Source organism: Scyliorhinus torazame, chromosome 16, assembly GCF_047496885.1.
Source record: "Scyliorhinus torazame isolate Kashiwa2021f chromosome 16, sScyTor2.1, whole genome shotgun sequence".
Taxonomy (NCBI): Eukaryota; Metazoa; Chordata; class Chondrichthyes; order Carcharhiniformes; family Scyliorhinidae; genus Scyliorhinus; species Scyliorhinus torazame.
In genome coordinates, this window is record NC_092722.1 from 175,507,347 (window position 1) to 175,530,137 (window position 22,791).

General features: G+C 44.3%; 1 protein-coding gene across 4 annotated transcripts in view; it reads left to right on the forward strand.

The window, feature by feature from the left end:
• gpam (glycerol-3-phosphate acyltransferase, mitochondrial) overlaps positions 1-22,791 on the forward strand; it is an 86,492-nt gene that overhangs the window by 4,948 nt on the left and 58,753 nt on the right. The window contains exon 1 of one of the 4 annotated variants that reach the window (XM_072479508.1): positions 2,443-2,594. The exons of 2 other annotated variants lie outside the window; for them this stretch is intronic. The gene's annotated coding sequence lies outside the window, so the exon portion shown is untranslated. Of the gene's footprint in view, positions 1-2,442; positions 2,595-10,691; positions 10,806-22,791 lie in introns of those variants that run through there. One more of the 4 variants, XM_072479507.1, reaches the window with a different exon arrangement.

The following is a 22,791-nucleotide window of genomic DNA, read 5'->3' on the forward strand; positions in this document are numbered from 1 at the left end:
TCTGGGACCCTTGAGATTCCCAGCATCACAGCTGACAATTTTCAGCCAGCTGAATTGAGTCCATTGCAAAGATTCTAAGCCATTGCAATCCCAGCTGTAATACTGAAGACTTGTGCTCCAGAACTCACCGCAGCCTGAGTCAAACTGCTCAAGTGCAATCTGCCCGGCATTGTGGAGAATTGTCTGGGTATATCCTGTTCGTAAAAAGCAGGACAAGTCCAATCCAACTAATTACTGTCCCATCATTTGACAGCATTTGACTGAGCCTTGGCAAACCTGAAGTCAGTGGAAGTCATGGGAAAAGCTCTCCACTGGCTGGGGTCAGCCCCAGGACATCATTGCAAGTGTTCCTTAGGGTCGTGTCCTAGGCCTAACCATCTTCTGTTGCTTCATCTGTGATCTTCCTGCTGTCATAAGGTCAGGAGTCCAGATATTTGCTGATGATTACAGAGTGTTCATCATTCGTGACACCTCAGAATGTGAAGCAGTCGATATCTGCACTTGGAAAGACCTGGACAACATTTGGCTGATGAGTGGCAAGTGACATTCAAACCCATGTAAATACCAGGAAATGATCTTCTCTAACAAGGGGGAATCTAACCATCTACCCTTGACATTCAGTGACATTGCTATTGCTGAATTACCCACCAATATCCTGGGGTTTACCATGACCAAAATTGAACTGGACTAGCCACATAAACACCGTGGCTACAAGAGCAGGTCGGAAACTAAGAATCCTGTGGCGAGCGACTCTTCTCTCGATTCCCCAAAGCCTGTCCACCATCTACAAGACTCAAGTCAGGAGTGTATTTGAATAGTCGTCACTTGCCTGGATGAGTGCATCTCTAACAGCACCCATAAAGCTTGACATCATCCAAGAAAAGGTATCCTATCTACCACCTTAAACATTCAGTCCCTCCATCAGCAATGCAGCAGCTTGTACCATCTACAAGATGCACTGCAGGAACTCACCAAGGCTGCTTTGACAGCATCTTCTGAGCTTGCGGACCTGGAAAGATGAGCAGCTGATGCATGAGAACGCCACTACCTGTCGCAGAAAACTGGTATGCAGGTACAGCAGGTAATAAGGAAGCCAAATGGAATTTTGGCCTTTACAGCTGAAGGGATACAGTACAAAAAGTAGGGAAGTGTTGCTGCCAACTGTGCAATGCATTGGTGAGACCGCACCTGGAGTGCTGAGTATAGTTTTGGTCCTCTTATTTGAGGAGGGATGTAGTTGCATTGCAGGCAGTTCAGAGGAGATTCACGAGATTGATGCCAGAGACGATGGATTGACTTATGAAGAGCGATTGAGCAGTTTAGGCTTATGCTGTCGCGAGTTTCAAAGAATGACAGGAGATCTAATTGAGGTATATAAAATGATAAATGGTATTGACAAAGTAGACGTAAAGCAGATACTTCCTCTTGTGGGGCAATCTAGAACGAGTGGTCATCGTTTTAGGGTAAGGAGTGACAGATTTAAAACCGAGATGAGAAGAAATTGTTTCTCTCCAAGGGTCGTGAATCTGTGGAATTCACTACTCCAGAAGCGTGGTGGATGCCAGCACATTGAGTACATGTGGGAACGTTTTTGATCGGGTGGAGTGGAGGTACCTCCTTGAGGTTCTGGGATGTCTGCGTTTGAACTAACATTTGTCTCTTGGATGAAACTGTTGTACAGTGTCCCCACGGCGAGTGACCAGACTAATGCGCGAACTCAGGGTATTTCGGCTGGGATGCCCGTTGTCCCCATTGTTGTTCGTGCTGGCAATCAAACCTTTGGCCATCGCGCTTCAGTCTCTGAATGGGGGAGATGTATTGAGAGAGGGGGCAAGGAGCATAGGCTGTCCCTTTATGCAGACGATCTGTTGTTGTCACTTATCCAGGCAGGCCTGGCAGCTTCTGTGAAGAGAGAAACACCCCTAACATTTTGAGTCATGTATGACTCCAGGTGTATTCAACTTGAAGTGTTGACTCTGTTTCTCTCTCCCCAGATGCTGCCAGGCCTGCTGAGCGTTTCCAGTGTTTCTGTTTTTATTTCAGCTCTCCAGCATCTGCAATGTTTTGCTTTTCTTTTCATCCATGTTTCTTTTGGGCAGGGTGGGGAAGGCTTCCCGAATGCTGCCCCTTTATCCTGCCTTCCCTGTGGGTAAAGAGCTTGACTCAGCCTGACAGTGGAAATCGGCACCAGCAGTCTAGAAGCTGGCGCTGAGAATGAGATTCATTCGGCAGTCGACCTGCATCCTGTTTGCATTCCAAATAGAAAAGGCTGCCGTATCTAATTAAGCTGCTGTGTGTCTGTGCTGACGCACGTTTTGTGTCAGTGACCCCCTTCAGCTGGCTCAGAGGTTTGCTTGGAATGTTGGAAATGTGACCCGCTCTAAATGTGCTCGTTTGCAGTTTTAAGATGCACATATATATATTAAAAGAAGAGCTTTGTCTTACCACGATGACCTTCCGTTTAAAGTAGCTGCATTGTATTGTAGCTTGGCTGAAGTGTAAATACCGAAGGGGGGGTTGCTGTAAACGAAAATGCTGCATCTTTGAAAGTTCCAAAGGACTGGATACAAGGAGGATTTGAAAGAAGAGTTTAAGTAAGTGAGCAAAGCGTTGATTGAAGGGGTGGGTTTATAGGTATTTTTGGAAGCTGGGAAAAGTTGTTAGTGTGCAAGGACATGCCGGTTAAAACCTGTGCAATTGATGGTGGGGATTCTGCAATAGTGAGCCTTACGCTCGTTTGTGGAGGCTGCGAGTCAAACCTTTTGCGATGACGTCTCGGGAGTGAACGTTTTTTCAACCATCTTTATGTCAATCAACATTTCGATTTAATTAAAGTGCTGGAGCAAGACTTGTTTAGGCTACAGTAAAGCTGTGATGCACTCTAACCCAATTCTCAGCATCATTGGCGTTACTGCGGCAGTCATCCTATTTATAGTTGAATGGTTATCTTAAAATATAAAAACATAAGAGTAATCGAGAAGCTTTGTCATGATTTTACGCCGACAGATTTGCTTCCCATGGCAAATAATCGACTTATTCAGTCGTTTCGAAAGGCTTTTGAGCTGCAAACAGTTTAATCTGAATTTTCTGCTCCAGTATTTCACAATGGCTGCTTTGATTAACTGCATCAAATAACTCTCAATAACTACTTGGTTTGCAGCCTGTTCATACAGCAAGTTTAGCTTTGGTATGAAGTCATTGCAGCTGTGCATTCCTGCTAAACGTGTGTGTAAACTAAATCATTCCGAGTCCAGAACACAAGACTGAAATGCACCCAGAGTGTCCTAGTGAGTTTGCTGAAAACGGGGGCTGAGCCTTGAGACCAAGGTTGTGCCGAGTTTGACCTTTCTCTGTTGCGAGTCGATCCCCTTGCAGGGTTGTGGATGCTGGAGGGCATGGGTACACTGCAGTGTGCACTAGCGGCCTGAAGGTCGTAAGAATAACAATCGAATGATAGTGGATCCAGCAATCTACAGATCCACGTGGTTCCAGCCTGTGGAGCAGTGATTTGTGGAATTTGAATGGTCATGTTAAATCCTGGAGTTTCATTTGAGCACCTTGGCTATTGGAAGATTGTTCTGAATTTCCTCCTAAAGCTGTCACCTGCGAATGTCACCTGTACTCAAGAGATTAAGTAATGGGGAGAGTATTATCGAGCAAACTAAATGTGTCATAAACCAGCTTCCTAATAGCATTCCGTGCTTCTAATTTCTGAGTAGCAAATAAAAGGGGCACCAAACCGCAGCATGGTCAGCATCCCAGAGCCAGAAAGGCTGCAAATGGAGGGCCCCATGAAGCTATGAGATTGCCAAAGAACCACAGCTGATGGGGTTCAGATGGGCATCGGACAGGCACACGAGGTTCACATCTACATTTGGCCAATTGAAAGGGGCGGGCTTGATTGCTCAAACTTTGTTTTCATTCTGAAGTAAAAATTTTATTTTACAGTAAGAAGTTCCTTCGGCGAGTTAAAAACAAAGAGTCCTTGAAGTAGGTTCCTTAAAGACTAGTCAGTAAAGGAAGTGATCGTCTTGAGTTGCTCAGGCCAAGGGAGATTCCAGGTTTCATTCTGCTCCATGTGGGTTAGATGGTCAGAAGGAGGATGACGTGGTGAGGAAAGATGTGATTCTTTCTAGTTGGGCAGCATGGCTGCACAGTGGTTAGCACTGTTGCTTCACAGCGCCAGGGACCCAGGTTCGATTCCCGGCTTGGGTCACTGTCTGTGCGCAGTCTGCACGTTCTCCCAGTCTGTGTGGGTTTCCTCGGGGTGCTCCGGTTTCCTCCCACAAGTCCCAAAAGATGTGCTTGTTAGGTGAATTGGACATTCTGAATTCTCCCTCATTGTAACCGAATAGGCGCCGGAGTGTGGCGACTAGGGGATTTTCGCAGTAACTTCATTGCAGTGTTAATGTAAGCCTACTTGTGACACTAGTAAAGGTTAACGGTTAGTTGTTTATGAAATCCCTTGACGAAGAAATGTCAAAATTAAACATACACGAGCACTTGCATATGGTGGCTATTCGATTTCATTTTACTTTTCCATTTTTCTCATGCCCCATTTCTGTATCTTAAAGAAGGATGACACTTAAGAGTAAATGTTATGGCCCGTGGTTAGTCATTATCCCGCTCTGTTAAAGTCATTTCCAACACCGAAAGAGACCAGTTATTGAAATAGCCCTATGACGCGATTGGATTTTTGACAGGAGCCGGAGGAAGGAACTTCAAATAGAAATTACGAATTGTAGATAGAGATGTGAGAGTGGCTCCAGCCAAGTCTGTCTTCATGGTTGTGACCTTCAGTTCAATGTTACTGATGTCTCTGGTACACTGAATAAACCTGATATTGTTTGAACTGACAATATGAGCTTTGTGTTGTACACCAATGTCAGTTAATCCCAGGGGTAGCATAGTGTTTAGCACGGTTGCTTCACAGAGCCAGGGTCCCATGTTCGATTCCTGGGTCACTGTCTGTGCAAAGTCTGTACATTCTCCCCGTGTCTGCGTGGGTTTCCTCCAGGTGCTCCGGTTTCCTCCCACAATCCAAAGATGTGCGGGTTAGGTGGATCGGCCATATTAAATTGCCCTTTGTGTCCAGAAAGTGGGGGTTACGGGGATAGGGCTTCAGTGCTCTTTGTAAGGGCCGGTGCAAACTCGATGGGCCGAATGGCCTCCTTCTGCACTGTAAATTCTATGATCAGCACATGTTAATAAATGAGGCATAACTAGCATAACGTCATGAGGGAACCTGGTGGAGTAAACAGGTGGCCAGCTAGTCCAGTCTGGTGCTTGGTTAGCCTTGGTTCTTGGATGCACCTTCTTCACCTCCAGAGTAAGTTGTGCACACCTTCTTAATCACTGTTGCCCCGATAAAGAGCGAGAATGTCTGGCAATTTAAAGATCCACTTCTTTCTCGTGTATTAAGCATTATTCAATTGTGTAATCAGAACTTGCTTCACCAGTAACTTGAATGGCAGTGGCCCAAAGTCACTTTACTTCTGATGGTCAAAATGTAGGCCATGGATTGATTTTCATATGCCTTGAGGTTGTCAGCATTGATTGGGAGACTGGATGCCTTCAAATTATCCCATTAGGCTGCTGTTTCTGCACAACTACTTCAGTTATAGAGTCAACAGATGTGCAGGTTAGGTGGATTGGCCATGATAACATTGCCCTTAGTGTCCAGGGATGTACCATTAGGTGGAGTTACGGTCATAGGACGGGGGAATGGGGAACTCTTTCAGAGGACCCGTGCAGACTCAATGGGCCGAATGGCATCCTTCTGCTCTGTAGAAATTCGATGATTGTACTGTCGTTGCAGGGCTCAACGTGAGCCCTTCTTTCCAGAAGTCTCTCTGAACTCCCGAGGTGGTTCAGTGAGTGTACACCTGTGAATGTCGATAATCTTTATTAGTGTCACAGTCGGCTTACATTAACACTGCAATGAAGTTACTATGAAAATCTCCTAGTTGCCACACTCCGGTGCCTGTTCGGGTACACTTAGGGAGAATTCAGAATGTCCAATTCACCTAACAAGCTCATCTTTCGGGATTCGTGGGAAGAAACCGGAGCACCGGAGGAAACCCACGGAGACACGTGCAGACTCCGCACAGACAGTGACGCAAACCGGGAATCGAACCCGGGTCCCTGGCGCTGTGAAGCCACAGTGCTAACCACTGTGCTACCGTGCAGGCATGGATCAGGAAAGTCTTGGTTTCAACCTGATCTGCAGGTGAGGCTGTCTTGACCAATGTGGTGGTCGGGGATACAACGGTACACTTACTTAACAGTACAGTGCGAATGTTTCTCACTCCCAGCTGCCCCCTGTATCAGATATACATTTTCTTTGTGGACGCTGACAAGGATGGAATGCAACTTAGTTGTGGTTAGCTCCTTGATTGAACAGCCTACTGATGTCCAGTATCTCGGTTAATAAATAATAACACATTTGAGGCAAACGCAGGTCTTTGGTCTCCTTGACACTGCACCTCGGCAATGCCAGGTGACATCTGACAAGAAGGTTCAGAAATTAGGAGATAGTGAGACAGTGACCATATCAAATTAATCTAGATTTGAAGCATGATTGTTAATTGTAGTTTGCCCATTGTGAAAAATTATGATTTGTCCATGTTCGATTTTGGATTCATTCATAATTCTCGACTGATCATCCTGTCTTCCAGTGACATTGCACAAGCTAACACTGCCTCTGTCCATTCAGCATTCAAGAGCCTGCAGCATTCTGCAGCAAACTCCTTCAGTGAACTACCTGGTCAGCAAAAGAAGATTAACGCTGCACAGAGGACTGCGAGCTGCACTGTCTGCTGCTCATCTTGCCTTTTTGGGTTGAGTCACTGAGAAGCTGCAAAACTGTCTTAGCCTTTGAAGATAAAATGATTTACCTGTGTGTAATTCATGATGTAAAAAAATGTTTCTTGGCTTCCTTTGCCTGCAAGTGCTGAATCATCCTGAGGGCTGCAGCTGGCCACCAGCATTGCACTCAATCGGTCTTTCTTTGTGCATGGGCACAGACAGTGAGGTTATTGAACTGCCGGTGGCATCACAGACAAGCTCAATCATGCCCTCAGCTCGCATCCTTAAATACTTATGATCTAACAATTGGATTGGGATCAGGAGCAGGAGGTGCCCTTAGCTGTATGTTCCCCCTCTCCAGTCCAAGGGTTGAAGCCAATTGCAATGCCTGAACTGCAGTCTCAAATCAACAAGCTTAGCGTGGATCAGGAATCGACGCCGAAATTGTGATTCGAGTGCCTGAGTGTCACGTGTAATGACTGCAATTACTCGCCCGTACAAAGCAATGGTAAGCTGAGCAATTTTGAAAGAGGGACTTGAAGTTGAGAGCTTTAAATTAAATGCAGGACAGCAGCTGCATTTTGGACATGGTGGAATTCATGGCACACAGACAAGAAGGCCAGCAAGGATTGTATTGGAATCATTGAATCCGGAGGTGGGGAAAGAAGACACGAGCGCTGAGGCAAGGCATTGCTGCGGATGTGGCAATGAGCAGTTTTGTAATGAGAAGGGTGTGGGATTGGAAGCACAGTTTCGAGTCAAAATGATGCCAACGGAGTCATTGGCGGTGGATACATGTCTTTAAGGGTTCCAACAGTGTGCATTGTTCCACTGAAAGTGATGAGATGCACTGGGGTCGGGGGCAAACCTAAAATACATCCTGATTCAGTGTCTAAGCTCAGACATACTGAGAAACTCTCATGCTGATCAGTGAGATAGCTAGCCACCATGGTGAGTTTTCAGGGAGAAAGAATTCCGATTTGTTACTCACTGGCTTGAATTCAGACGTCCATTTAAGACTTCAGCCACAATATGTGCGTGCCTTTTTACTAATTATCCTGCATAATTTGTCATGGTTTCCCAGATACTGATATCTTTGCAGTAATTCAGAAGTAAATTTAAAGTGAGCTGGACAGTACTAGTGTTTAAAATGGGAATTATAGTCGTGCTAGTACAGTATTGTTCCTGAGAAATGGAGCAGGGTCTCTGCCTATGAGCCTGTGACGATTTGGAATAAATGTGCAGGGCTGAGCTTGTGTGTCAGCCCACAGTGCTGAGGAGTTGTAAGATGTGAACTTGCAGACACCTTTCCTTTTGACTCTCCTGTAGTTTGGAGCACAGGAGGGCAATGCTGGCCGACAGCTCTCTTCGGCCACATTACTACACCAGCTGTTTTATGACAACAGCCCAGTTTTCAGCTCTTGTTTTTGCTACAATAATGGAGCCAGTTTTTGTTAGCACATGTGTTCATCCAATGTTTGCATAGGGTTGTGTAAAATAACTACCCGTGTAATCCTGATCACATGCTCTCTTCCACATCCCTCCCTTGGCGATTTCACACGAAAAAAGGTGCAAAGGTTTTCCTTCTAAGACATTGGTCACAGGTTGGCAGGCAGCTGGGCTAGGATACAGGTCAGTAAGCAGCAATTTCTAAAGTGTGCCATAGAATTCTTCTGTTAGAATTCTTTGAGGAGGTAATGAAGAAGTTAGACAAAGGACAACCAGTGGACGTGATCTATTTGGATTTCCAGAAGAACCTTTGAAAAGGTGACATACAGGAGGCTGCTAATAAGATAAGAGCTCATGGTGTCAGGGGCAAGGTCGTGGCATGGATAGAGGATTGACTGCCTGGCAGAAGACAGAGAGTGAGGATAAAGGGGTCCTATTCAGAATGGCAGCAGGTGACTAATGGTGTTTTGCAGGGGGTCAATGTTCGGACTACAGCTATTGACGATATACATTAATGATCTGGGGAAGAAGGAACTGAGGGCATTGTTGCTAAGTTTTCAGGTGATACAAAGACATATAGAGGGACAGGTTGTGTTGAGGAAGCAGAGAGGCTGCTGAAGGACCTGGGCAGGCTAGGAGAATGAGCAAAGAAGTGGCAAATGGAATACAATTTGGAAAAGTGTGAGGTTATGCACTTTGGTAGGAAGCATAGAGGCATAGACTTTTATAAATGGGAAAAGGCTTCGGAAATCATAAGCACAAAGGGACTTGAGAGCCCTAGTTCTGGATTCTCTTACGGTTAACTTGCAGGTTAAGTTGGCAGTTAGGGAGGCAAATGCAATGTTGGCATTCATGTCGAGTGGGCTAAAATACAAGAGCAAGGATGTACTGTTGAGGTTATATACGGCTCTGGTCAGACCTTATTTGGAATATTGTGAGCAGGTTTGGGCACTGTATGTAAGGAAGGATGTGCTGACCATGGAGAGGGTCCAGAGGAGGTTCACACAAATTAATCCTGGAATGAAGGAATCATATGAGGAGCGGTTGGGGACCCTCGGTCTGTACTCAATGGAGTTTAGAAGGATAATTGAAACATAGAATACTGAGAGGCCTAGATAGAATGAATGTGGAGAGCATGTTTCCACTACTAGTGAGAAAGTAGAACGTGAGGGCACAGCATCAGACTGAAGGGACGATCCTGTAAAGCAGATGAGGAGGAATTTCTTCAGCCAGAGAGTGGTGAATCTGTGGAACTCTTTGCCGCAGAAGGCTGTGGAGGTCAAATCACTGAGTTTCTTTAAGACAGAGATAGATAGGTTAATAAGGGGATCAGGTGTTATGGGGAGAAGGCAGGAGATTGGGGATGAGGAACATATCAGCCATGTTTGAATAGTCAGCAGAGTAGTCTCAATGGGCCGAATGGCCCACTTCTGCTCCTATGGTCTTATGGTCGATGCCATCATATGTAAAATTACCAGATTCAAGCATTTGTTGAGTTTAATTTTAGCCAGTTGTTTGCTAGTGCCAAATCCATTCATTGTCGCTTTGCGCCTCAACTTTAATCTTCCCTTCTAATAATAATCTTTATTAGTATCACAAGTAGGCTTTCATTAACACTGCAATGAAGTTACTGTGAAAATCCACAGTTGTCACACTCTGGCGCCTGTTCGGGTACACTGAGGGAGAATTCAGAATGTCCAATTCACCTAACAGCACGTCTTTCGGGACTTGTGGGAGGAAACCGGAGGAAACACACGCAGACACAGGGAGAACGTGCAGACTCCAGCCAGACAGTGACCCAATCCGGGAATCAAACCTGGGACCCTGGCACTGTGAAGCAACAGTGCTACCCACTGTACTTAAAATATTCAGAAGAAGCGTATCAGCCTCGTTTTGTACCTCGTGGGGATCAAGTATTAAAACAAAGGAGGGTTGTGAAATGGAGAGTCGAAGGTTCTGTTCGAACTCTGCTCTTCAGCTTCACTTGCCATTTTCTGAGTTAAGTATTTGTGTTTCAGAACTTTCATAACAGAATTAAAAGATTTTGTTAACACATTAACCAACAAGTCCTCGGCAGAACAGGGAGTGGGATAGGCGGCCAGTGGAAAATCAGAAGGAATACTTTTCAAAAAGATATTAAAATCAGTGGGCGGTGTGGGGCGGTGTCACCATGTTTTATTGCCTTAACCTCAAAAACATGAAACCCAGATTATATGTGCATGTATAAACTCCAAATTTAACTTGCAAAAATTAACAAAATGAGAGTATTATACCAAATGGACAGCTTAGTGGAGCATGAATCGGAGGCTATGATGATTGGAACATATCATGCGAGCTGTGTCTCATTCTTCTCAACAAGATAAAAAGGAAACTTTAGACCAAGGACATGATAACAGAGGAGGCTGGCCCTTTTAGCTCAGGACTGAGCTATGAGTAAGCAGCGAAGGAACTTGGGCATTTTCACCCGTAAAAGAAGGGAATGCAGAATAATTTATGGTAGTAACGTGCAGCTTTAAATTAAATCCCTGGAAGTCGGACAGAGCACACAGGTTTGGACTAAACAAAATACAAGTTTACGGTTAAAGTCTGGAAGTTCTTTACAAACCGTTATTAGCGTTTCTTATCTCAGTAGTTCAACAGCCTCGATTAGCATGTCGTCTACCTGTTCTTTTGTATCTCTCGATGACCTCACACCTCACCGTCTCTGCAACCTCCTTGAGCGTTACAAGCTTTCGAGATCTTGGTGCTCCTCTGATTCTAGCCTCTCGTGCATATCCGATTTTCACCACTGGTAACCGTGCCTTCAGCTTCTTTGATCCGAAGCTTTGGAATTCCCTCTCTGCCCCTCCACCACCCTTTCTTTCATGGAAACTCACTTCAAAACTTACCGCGCTGACCAAATCTCAGTGACAAAACGTTTTTTTTTTACATATGGTTCTTGCTAACTGTCCTGGGACTTTTCTTTTTCTGACAGAGAATGAAACCTTGTAATTATTGAACAAACATTTGGATTGGTGATTTCTGGATGGAACTCAGTTGGGCTGTATTGCCTTTCTAATCTCCCTGTGCTCTCTTCCCCCTTGACTTTCACTCATTGGTTTTATTCCATCTTTTTCCTCTATGCCAATAGTGTTTGTGTCCTAACCAAAGTGTAATAAAGATTTGTTTCGCCAATACTTTTATTCCAAAATTGACTTGCCGGCCTTAAATGTCCACTGTGTAGGAGTGGGAAAGGGTAAAGCCAAAGCTTCAGTTTATTTAGACTCATAGTTGGTCAAATGCATTTATGGTTCTTAAAACCAATTTTTTTTTTAAGTACCTAGCCAAATTGGTAGTTATTTCAAGTTGCATATCACTGTAACTCATTGAGCGAGGTCAGTTTATCTATCCTCTTTCTCAGTACTCTGATCAGTGCTGGAATGTAGACGTTAGATCCCATTGGATCGGTACAATACAATGAAAATATTTTGAGGAAATCTGCTCTTTCACAGAGTAAGTTACTTGGCGATTGTGCTTATATGGCACAAAATCATCATCTTCCAATTCAAATCGCTGACCTATTAGTTGAAGCGAAGTACAAATTAAACCAAAAGATCCCTGGGAAAAGGAGGTTTGCGTGTAGTTTTGTCCTTGTTTACAGTAATTACACACTGTACTTTTGACATACGGTCAGCCATAGAATCTTACAGCACAGAAGTCCTTTTGGCCTATTGTATCTTGTGTTTGCACTGTGAAAGAGCTATTCAATTAGTGTCCTGCTCTTTCCCTCATGCACTCCAAAATTTAGCTATTCAAGTATATAGAATCCCTACAGTACAGAAGAAGGCCATTTGGCCCATTGGGTATGCACTGACCCTCTGAAAGACCACACCCGCCAGGTCCACTACCCCACTCTCTCCTCATAACCTTGCAACTCCAATAAACCTTTGGAAACTAAGGGGCAATTCTGCATGGCCAATCCACCTATTCTACACATCTTTGGACTGTGGGAGGAAACCGAAGCACCCGGAGGAAACCCACGCAGAGACGAGGAGAATGTGCAAACTCCACACCGACCGTCACCCAAGATCAGAATCGAGCCTGACTCCCTGGTGCTTGAGGCAGCAGTGCTAACCATTGGGCCACCCTGCCACCCTAATTCCATTCCGTTTTCAATTACATTTTGAAAGTTAGTATTGAATCTGCTTCCACCTCTCCTCTGCTGTTGTCAGGTCATTCCGTAGTTAAATTTACCTAGTTTAGAAAATGTTTATATGTTATAATGACCTGTTTACAAATCGGTTCTAATTCCAGAAATTTGAAGCAATCCTGTTAATTCTTGAGAACTGACTTTAAAAGTATTCGCATTTTGGTAACTTGAAGTAAAACAAAATGTTACAGGTAAAGTAATGGTAGCAGTTTGCTCCGTTTTACCAGATCTGTTTACAATTACATTTTTAATTATTATCTGGAAGCATATTTGACTTTAAAAAAAAAAAAATTGTGTGTTTGGCAATAAGCCAGATCATTTGTAGGATGGATAAGCTCAGCAGGAGAAGGAGCCAATGGTAACTCAGTTAGCAAGGGCTGGTGCAGTTCATTTAAAAATTCCAGCAAAAGGTTATTGTAGTTTACCTCTTCAGTCAGCACTGAATTTGAAGTCTTTAAAATACACCATGAGCACATACTTTCAACATATAAACTGAGGTATTATTGGAACCCTAACTGACGATTTGAGAATTTATTTTGTTTAAGAATGTCTGACTCTGCTGAACTTTTTGAAAGCTCAATTTTCAACCTAGTGGCAAGTCTGTGGTGCTCCCTTTGATACTTCTGGAACATTAAGTGCTCCTTTTTAGACCCAGTCGTTCTGTAACCTTGTATATAGAACATTGATAAGGACAGTGGGACATGTAACATCTGTGAAGTTAATTAACAGTGGTGGCAAACGCCATCATTTAATGTAAAAGAACATCTTGGGACATTTCATAAACGGTGGAGTGGATTCACAGTCAGAATTGGGAAGGGGAGGCCCCGAGGAGAGATTTGAAGGTGCTGAGTGATGCAGTAAGGCAGAGGATTTGTAAAGAGAATTGTAGAATGCAGGCACGTGATAGCTATAGGTTTTGCCACTAATGGTGGAGGAGAGAGCGGAGGATATGCATTAGTCCAGACCCAGAACAGTGGTGTGGGGGGTAGAGAGAGAACGACACACATTGTGATGAAGGTCCAATGGAGGATGCAGAAGGAAGAAAGATCTGTAACGAGGGAGGAGAATTTCAAAATTAAAATTAATGGGGCTGAGGAGTTGAGGGCCCCAGTGGGAACCGGTCAGAAAGGATTGGTCAATATAAACATGATTTTTTAAAAAAGAAAGAGAAAGGCATCAGTAATGAAATTGGCTGTTAATTGTAATTTCATGTCACTTGACAAATCATGCCATCACTGTCAGCCAGTCAGATGTCAACTTGAGGCAGATGTAGGCTCTTGTCACTGAACATACGACCTTTCAAAAAAACCTTTTGGACAGAAGACTAGGAAAACGTGCCAACTGTGTTGAAATACTGACCGCTGTACTAAGAGCATCAGCTAGTCTGGGACAGGCATCATTTCATGTCTGGTAACTTACAGTTGAAATTCAGTTATCTGCCTTCCTAATTAGCTGCTTGAATTTGGATGAACAGCTGAGCCAGAATCATCTGCTAAACGGGAGTTTGGTGAGAGTTGGAATTTACTGGTAAGCAGTACTGATAGTTCTAGTTATTTCAATCTGATACTAGGGGCATACTGAAGTAAAAGCATACATATTGTATATGCAGAGAGACTGTTAAGCAGAATAATGGCCAGCGGTGACCAATTGCCCACAATTACTGCCCTACGTAGGAACTCCAGGACGTTTGTATGTCTCTGACATGTTTCTTCTTCCTGAGTTCTCTGCCTGAAGGCCGGTCCGACCCATAGTGCCAGGACCTCCACCTCAGGTAGGACAAGGAGGCAGGTCCCGAATCCACCCCAGCCAGAATGGACATCAAACCCCCATGCTATTGGCACCAATCCGATCCACAACTGCCCAACAAGGAGCCGGAGTTGCTATGGCAACATATACTTTTACATGCATGTTGCAACCTGTTGGTATGAATAATAATGGTGGAGGTCTAATTTCTGCCCTTCACATGGCTGAACAGGAACCTCGCCCGCTCTTGCCGCTTGTCATTGGTGTATGTTGGAAGGATTTACAAGTTAATACTCAATCTGTTCGGCGCGTTCCTTGGCCATCAAATCCTGGACTTGAACACGGAACTTTTGGCTCAGAGGTCAATAGCATGGGGGTTTGATCATACCCACTGTGCCACGAGACCTCTATTTCTTGGATCACCACATGTAAAGAAAGTGCCTTGAGGTTGAGGTCACGGTTCCTGTGTTTGAGGAGCGGAGGCATTCCTGCCGGACATATGGGAGGCTAAGAATTTTCCGGAGTGCGCGTTCCGAGGGTTAACCATCCCACAGCAACTGAGAGTTTGAGAAAAATAAGTGGGTGGCGACCTGGCAGGGTAGGAAAAGGTGGAGTTCTCTTAGGGTGTGGCACTTTTAAACCACTTTCCAGTGCTGAATACCAGTGAAAATGACAACACCTTAAGGGGTTAAAGTCTAGAGCACACCTGTGGCACTGTGGGGAAAATGACTGAGCAGAGGAGCACAGTAAATTGTCAAGATAGAGCCGTCATAGGGGATTTGATAGTCAGGATATAGATAAACATTTTTGCACCCACCGATTTGAGTCCTGCATGGTATGTTGGTCTGGTGGATGCCAGGGCGAAGGCTGTGAAAAACTTTAAGGTTGGGAAACGGGGGAACAGCCAGAATGGGGACCCATGTGGGAACCAATGATATAAAAGAGTTGAGGTCTGCAATCCGAATTTCCGGAGCACAGGAAGAAATTGAAGAGCAGTGATTGGCAAAAGAGCCAGAGGCAATATGAGCAGATTATTTTTCCACAATGAGCTATTGTGATCTGGAATGTGCGGTGTGGTGGGAGGAGATTCAGTAGTAACTTTCCAAAACGAATTGGATAAATACTTGAAAGGGAAAGACAATTTGCTGGGTTATGGGGAAACAGCAGGGAAGTGGGACCAATTGGTGAAGTCTTCCAAAGTCCTGGCACAGGCGCGATGGCCATATGGCTTCTTTCTGTGCAGTATCACTCTTACCTCTAAAGCTTGTGCAAGGTATGGCATTCACTGCAAAGCTTATTGACACAAATCATCTCCTTCTGACAGCCCTAGAAAGATTACTGCCACTTTGTGTTTTTATGATAAATTCTTCATTCCTGAGTGTAGGATATTGTTTGTTAGTTATGACAGATTATTGTAGCAGATAAGAGGTTCTGTTCTTCTAATCTCCTTTCGACCCCTTGTCTTGAAAGTGCTCATTTATGCTGCAGTGCGTCCCATGGTTGCCAGCACCCTTAGTGGCCATATTCGGTGTGTAAATCTGGATTTGTAAATGCTGGAGGATTAACAGCTGAGCCCAAGCTTTTCTTGTGCACCTTACAGCATGGTTCTCTAGTTAGCAGAGAGAGAGGAGCCCTGACTTGCGTTCTTTACTCTCCATTGCCGGGCTGTGCCAGTGTCTACCACAGAGGCACCACTGCTGCTCTGGCTGAGGTCAGTTAACACGGCACAGACTTGGGATGGATATTGGAGTGCTGTGCCAAACCATTGTGTGTGCTGAGTCTGTAATTTTGTATTTCTACTGTCCTTTGCCTGAGATATTAAAACTGATACCATGCATGCCTGTTTCAGTGCTTCTGCTATTGCACCATTCAAAGAAGAGCTGGGGATTCACCTCGTGTCCTGTCAGGCATTCAACCTTCAACAAACACGAGCAAAAGCTGGTTAAACCAGCCATTCATCTCTTTATCGTTGTGGGAGTTTTGTGCGTCCAAAAGATTCCTCCCATAACAACTACACTTTAAAGTAATTCATCAAATAAAGTATATGTAAAATATAAGTAAAGTACCGTGCCAACCATGGCTCAGTTGGCAGCACATTTACCTTTGTTCATGTCCCGCTTCCGTACTTGAGCACAAAAATTAAGGTTGACACTCCAGTGCAGTACTGAGGGAGTGCTGCGCTGTCTGAGATACCTGTCAGTCCTCTTTGTGTTATATGTAAAAGATCCCTGGCACTATTTTGAAAACAACCAGGAAAGCTGTCCCCGGTATCCTGACCATTATCCCTCAATTAACACGACAAAAAATAACGATCATTTGGTCAGTGTCACATTGTTGTTTGTGGCAGCTTGCTGTGCACAAATTGGCTGCTACGTTTCCCACATTCCAACAATGACTGCACTTCAGAAATGCTTAATTTGCCGTGAAGCACTTTGGGACGCCGTGTGGTTGTGTGAGGTGCGTTATAAATGCAAGTCCTTTCTTTTATTGTTTGTGCAATGAAGTGCCTGAAGCTATTTCTAGAATGAAATGCACTGAAAATTATGAACATTTCTTGTTAAGGAGCAAAACAGGGATTTTATTTTCTCAAATGAGTGACTTTATTACATATCTACAGTTTTACACTAAACATGATTTGAGCTTCTCACCAACTTGCTGATCACCAGTTGAGTTTCACAGGACAAGGTGCAGCAGCTACATTGGAGCTGAGATCACAGTGGAGTCTGATTGAGGTCAGTGACCAATCTTACATCCTCACAGTGCTGCAGCAGTGTCTGTAGACCAGTTCCAACGAACAAAATGTAGTCCTGAGTCCAATGGTGGAATAATGTGTGCAGTTTAAAATTATTTCCCTGGCAGTGTAAGGTAAGTGAAGTGTGAAATTAAGCCTGCCAAATGCTTGTCTGTGCGTAGTCCTGCTGGAAAACAAACCGGCCATTCATATTAAGAGCCAGCTTGAGTATTTGTGGCCCTTCTGTGTTTATGTTTGTATACTTAAAGGCACTGCCCTTCCCGCTCACAGTAGCTGTTATACTCAGGAAGTCTTTAATTATTTACTTCATAGAAAATACAGCACAGAACAGGCCCTTCGGCCCACGATGTTGTGCCGAACCTTTGTCCTAGATTAATCATATATTATCATTGAATTTACAGTGCAGAAGGAGACCATTCGGCCCTTTGAGTCTGCACCGACTCTTGGAAAGAGCACCCTACCCAAACTCAACACCTCCACCCAACACCAAGGGCAATTTTGGACACTAAGGGCAATTTATCATGGCCAATCCACCTAACCTGCACATCTTTGGACTGTGGGAGGAAACCGGAGCACCCGGAGGAAACCCACGCAGACACGGGAGGATATGCAGACTCCGCACAGACAGTGACCCAAGCCGGAATCGAACCTGGGACCCTGGAGCTGTGAAGCAATTGTGCTATCCACAATGCTACCGTGCTGCCGTTAAGAACAAATAAATCTACACTATATCATTTTACCGTAATCCATGTACCTATCCAACAGCTGCTTGAAGGTCCCTAATGTTTCCGACTCAACTACTTCCACAGGCAGTGCATTCCATGCCCCCATTACTCTCTGGGTAAAGAACCTACCTCTGATATCCCTCCTATATCTTCCACCTTTCACCTTAAATTTATGTCCCCTTGTAATGGTTTGTTCCACCCGGGGGGAAAGTCTCTGACTGTCTATTCTATCTATTCCCCTGATCATCTTATAAACCTCTATCAAGTCGCCCCTCATCCTTCTCCGTTCTAATGAGAAAAGGCCTAGCACCCTCAACCTTTCCTCGTAAGACCTACTCTCCATTCCAGGCAACATCCCGGTAAACCTTCTTTGCACCTTTTCCAAAGCTTCCACATCCTTCCTAAAATGAGGCGACCAGAACTGTACACAGTACTCCAAATGTGGCCGTACCAAGGTTTTGTACAGCTGCATCATCACCTCACGGTTCTTAAATTCAATCCCTCTGTTAATGAACGCGAGCACACCATAGGTCTTCTTCACAGCTCTATCCACTTGAGTGGCAACTTTCAAAGATGTATGAACATAGACCCCAAGATCTCTCTGCTCCTCCACATTGCCAAGAACTCTACCGTTAACCCTGTATTCCGCATTCATATTTATCCTTCCAAAATGGACAACCTCACACTTTTCAGGGTTAAACTCCATCTGCCACTTCTCAGCCCAGCTCTGCATCCTACCTATGTCTCTTTGCAGCCGACAACAGCCCTCCTTACTATCCACAACTCCACCAATCTTCGTATCATCTGCAAATTTACTGACCCACCCTTCAACTCCCTCATCCAAGTCATTAATGAAAATCACAAACAGCAGAGGACCCAGAACTGATCCTTGCGGTACGCCACTGGTAACTGGGATCCAGGCTGAATATTTGCCATCCACCACCACTCTCTGACTTCTATCGGTTAGCCATTTTGTTATCCAACTGGCCAAATTTCCCACTATCCCATGCCTCCTTACTTTCTGCAGAAGCCTACCATGGGGAACCTTATCAAATGCCTTACTAAAATCCATGTACACTACATCCACTGCTTTACCTTCATCCACCTGCTTGGTCACCTCAAAGAATTCAATAAGACTTGTAAGGCAAGACCTACCCCTCATCCGTGCTGACTATCCCTAATCAAGCAGTGTCTTTCCAGATGCTCAGAAATCCTATCCTTCAGTACCCTTTCCATTACTTTGCCTACCACCAAAGTAAGACTAACTGGCCTGTAATTCCCAGGGTTATCCCTAGTCCCTTTTTTGAACAGGGGCACAACATTCGCCACTCTTCAATCCCCTGGTACCACCCCTGTTGACAGTGAGGATGAAAAGATCATTGCCAACGGCTCTGCAATTTCATCTCTTGCTTCCCATAGAATCCTTGGATATATCCCGTCAGGCCCGGGGGACTTGTCTATCCTCAAGTTTTTCAAAATGCCCAACACATCTTCCTTCCTAACAAGTATTTCCTCGAGCTTACCAATCTGTTTCACACTATCCTCTCCAACAATATCGCCCCTCTCATTTGTAAATACAGAAGAAAAGTACTCGTTCAAGACCTCTCCTATCTCTTCAGACTCAATACACAATCTCCCGCTACTGTCCTTGATCGGACCTACCCTCGCTCTAGTCATTCTCATATTTCTCACATCTGTGTAAAAGGCCTTGGGGTTTTCCTTGATCCTACCCGCCAAAGATTGTTCATGCCCTCTCTTGGCTCTCATAATCCCTTTCTTCAGTTCCCTCCTGGCTATCTTGTATCCCTCCAATGCCCTGTCTGAACCTTGTTTCCTCAGCCTTACATAAGTCTCCTTTTTCCTCTTAACAAGACATTCAACCTCTCTTTTCAACCATGGTTCCCTCACTCGACCATCTCTTCCCTGCCTGACAGGGTCATACATAACAAGGACACGTAGTACCTTTTCCTTGAACAAGTTCCACATTTCACTTGTGTCCTTCCCTGACAGCCTATGTTCCCAACTTATGCACTTCAATTCTTGTCTGACAACATTGTATTTACCCTTCCCCCAATTGTAAACCTTGCCCTGTTGCACGCACCTATCCCTCTCCATTACTAAAGTGAAAGTCACAGAATTGTGGTCACTATCTCCAAAATGCTCCCCCACTAACAAATCTATCACTTGCCCTGGTTCATTACCAAGTACTAAATCCAATATTGCCCCTCCTCTGGTCGGACAATCTACATACTGTGTTAGAAAAGCTTCCTGGACACACTGCACAAACACCACCCCATCCAAACTATTTGATCTAAAGAGTTTCCACTCAATGTTTGGGAAGTTAAAGTCACCCATGACTACTACCCTGTGACTTCTGCACCTTTCCAAAATCTGTTTCCCAATCTGTTCCTCCACATCTCTGCTACTATTGGGGGGCCTATAGAAAACTCCTAACAAGGTGACTGCTCCTTTCCTATTTCTGACTTCAACCCATACTGCCTCAGTAGGGTGATACTCCTCGAACTGCTTTTCTGCAGCTGTTATACTATCTCTAATTAACAATGCCACCCCCCCCCCCACCTCTTTTACCACCCTCCCTAATCTTATTGAAACATCTATAACCAGGGACCTCCAACAACCATTTCTGCCCCTCTTCTATCCAAGTTTCCGTGATGGCCACCACATCGTAGTCCCACGTACCGATCCATGCCTTAAGTTCACCCACCTTATTCCTGATGCTTCTTGCGTTGAAGTATACACACTTCAACCTATCTCCGTGCCTGCAAGTACTCTCCCTTCTCCACTGCCTCATTACACGCTTTGGCGTCCTGAATATCGGCTACCTTAGTTGCTAGACTACAAATCCGGTTCCCATTCCCCTGCCAAATTAGTTTAAACCCTCCCGAAGAGTACTAGAAAACCTCCCTCCCAGGATATTGGTGCCCCTCTGGTTCAGATGCAACCCGTCCTGCTTGTACAGGTCCCACCTTCCCCAGAATGCACTCCAATTATCCAAATACCTGAAGCCCTCCCTCCTACGCCATTCCTGCAGCCACGTGTTCAACTGCACTCTCTCCCTATTCCTAGCCTCGCTATCACGTGGCTAGGAATAGGGAGGGAGTGCAGTTGAAATCACTTCAATTGCAAGTATTACAATTCATCGCTGTAATTAATGAGAATATTCTATAACTGATCCAAGTAACTGACCACACTTCAATGTAATAGCCATAAATATTCCCCGAAGTTTAATAAACGTCCCTTATGCATGCATATATAAAAATGCATTTCGATGCCAAGTTACATTTGTGAGCAACTTAGTGCTGTCCCTCAAACTAATTAGGAAGAAATTCACTTTTTTGAAGTTGTTTTCTTTTCCTAATTAAGGGGCAATTTAATGTGGCCAATGCAGCTACCCGGCACATTTTTGGGTTGCGGGGGTGATATCCATGCAGATATGGGGAGAATATGCAAACATCATGCAGACAGTTAATCGGGGTCGGGATCAAACCCGGATCCTCGGCGCCATAAGGCAGCAGTGCTAACCACTACGCCACTGTGCCGCCCCAGAAATTCACTGTTATAGTGTGCTGTAATCTAGTCCAAATAAAGATTAATATAGTACTTTATCGTGAGCCTCAGAACCATTCTGAAGTGATCTCATAGAATTCATTCATTTGAATTGCGGTGTCTGTAGTTTTGTGGTAAATGTGGCAGACATGTTTGCACAGTAAGGCTCCAGACATATAAGTTAATTAACCGTTTAGTCTATTTGTGGTAGCATTTGTTGAGAAAAGTGCATTAGCTAGGATACTGGGAGAACGCTCTGTTTTTTATGTTGTGCCTTGGTCTAAGCATTGGCCTGAACCATCAGAACGGACATTGAGACCTTGGTTTAACCTCAGACCATGCAGCCATTTCTGTTCCGAGGGGCTATTCGAATACGCGTTCACATGCCGAAACAGGATTTCAGAACCCACAAACCTCAGGCTCCGATTGCTCCCAATTGAAGCAAAGAAAACTCCCATCAATGTGTTAGTGGTGTTTTTAAAAAAAAATTTAGAGTACCCACCCAATTCATTTTTCCAATTAAGGGGCAATTTAGCGTGGCCAATCCACCTACCCTGCACATCTTTGGGTTGTGTGGGCGAAACCCACGCAAACAGGGGGAGAATGTGCAAACTCCACACAGACAGTGACCCAGAGCCGGGATCGAGCCTGGGACCTCAGCGCCGTGAGGCAGCAGTGCTAACCTCTGCGCCACCGTGCTGCCCCTATGTTTCAGTGGTTCTGACGGTGCAGATTAATTGAATTTATCTAAGACTGCTGACAAAACAAGGAACTCCAGGCTCCCTGGATTAGCTGCTTTTTTAAAAAACAAATTAAAATCTTTTCCGCTTGCACAAACATGCTAAAGTAAGACCTTAAATAACAGAAATACAACTTCTCAAATGTCAGGAATAGCTTTATTCCAATTATTTTTTTTACAATTAGAATATGCTATTAGAAATATTGAAGATTGTACTTCTCCTTGCCAGACTCTCTTCCCTTCTGTTTATTACAAATCCATTCAAAACCAGAAATGGCTGAACACTTTTACTAAAGTCTTGGATTCCACCATCCACTGTCACTGAGGCATATATTAACATTTGATGCAACTTTTATGTCAAGTACAGCTTACCAGCATCAAATGGATTATCTTGTCTGTGAAGCTCAATAATGCGTGGTCAGGTTAACTTGTCCATTGCGCTTTAAGTAAAGGTTAATACATTTTTTAAAAATTGAAGTAAATCACTTACTTTGTTGCTCTGAATCACTTTCTGTGGCTCCTCAGGTCATTGCGTCAGTGTTCTCTAATAAGTCAAAAGGCCCTTGGGTGGTTAGATTTCTGAGTTAGTATTTTACTGCTATACTTTTACACTGTAATCATATAATCTATACATATAATGGGTATAGGAACATAGTTACATATTGAGTTGTGTTATTAACAATGTTATGCACATTTAAAGGCATTACTACACATGTGGTTACCCTTGAGCAAGGAATTGTGGCCATTGAGTTTATCTTTTTAGGAGAGGCTCAAGTGAACAGTCTTGAGCAGATGGACAGCTAGATTATTTTCAATCTAC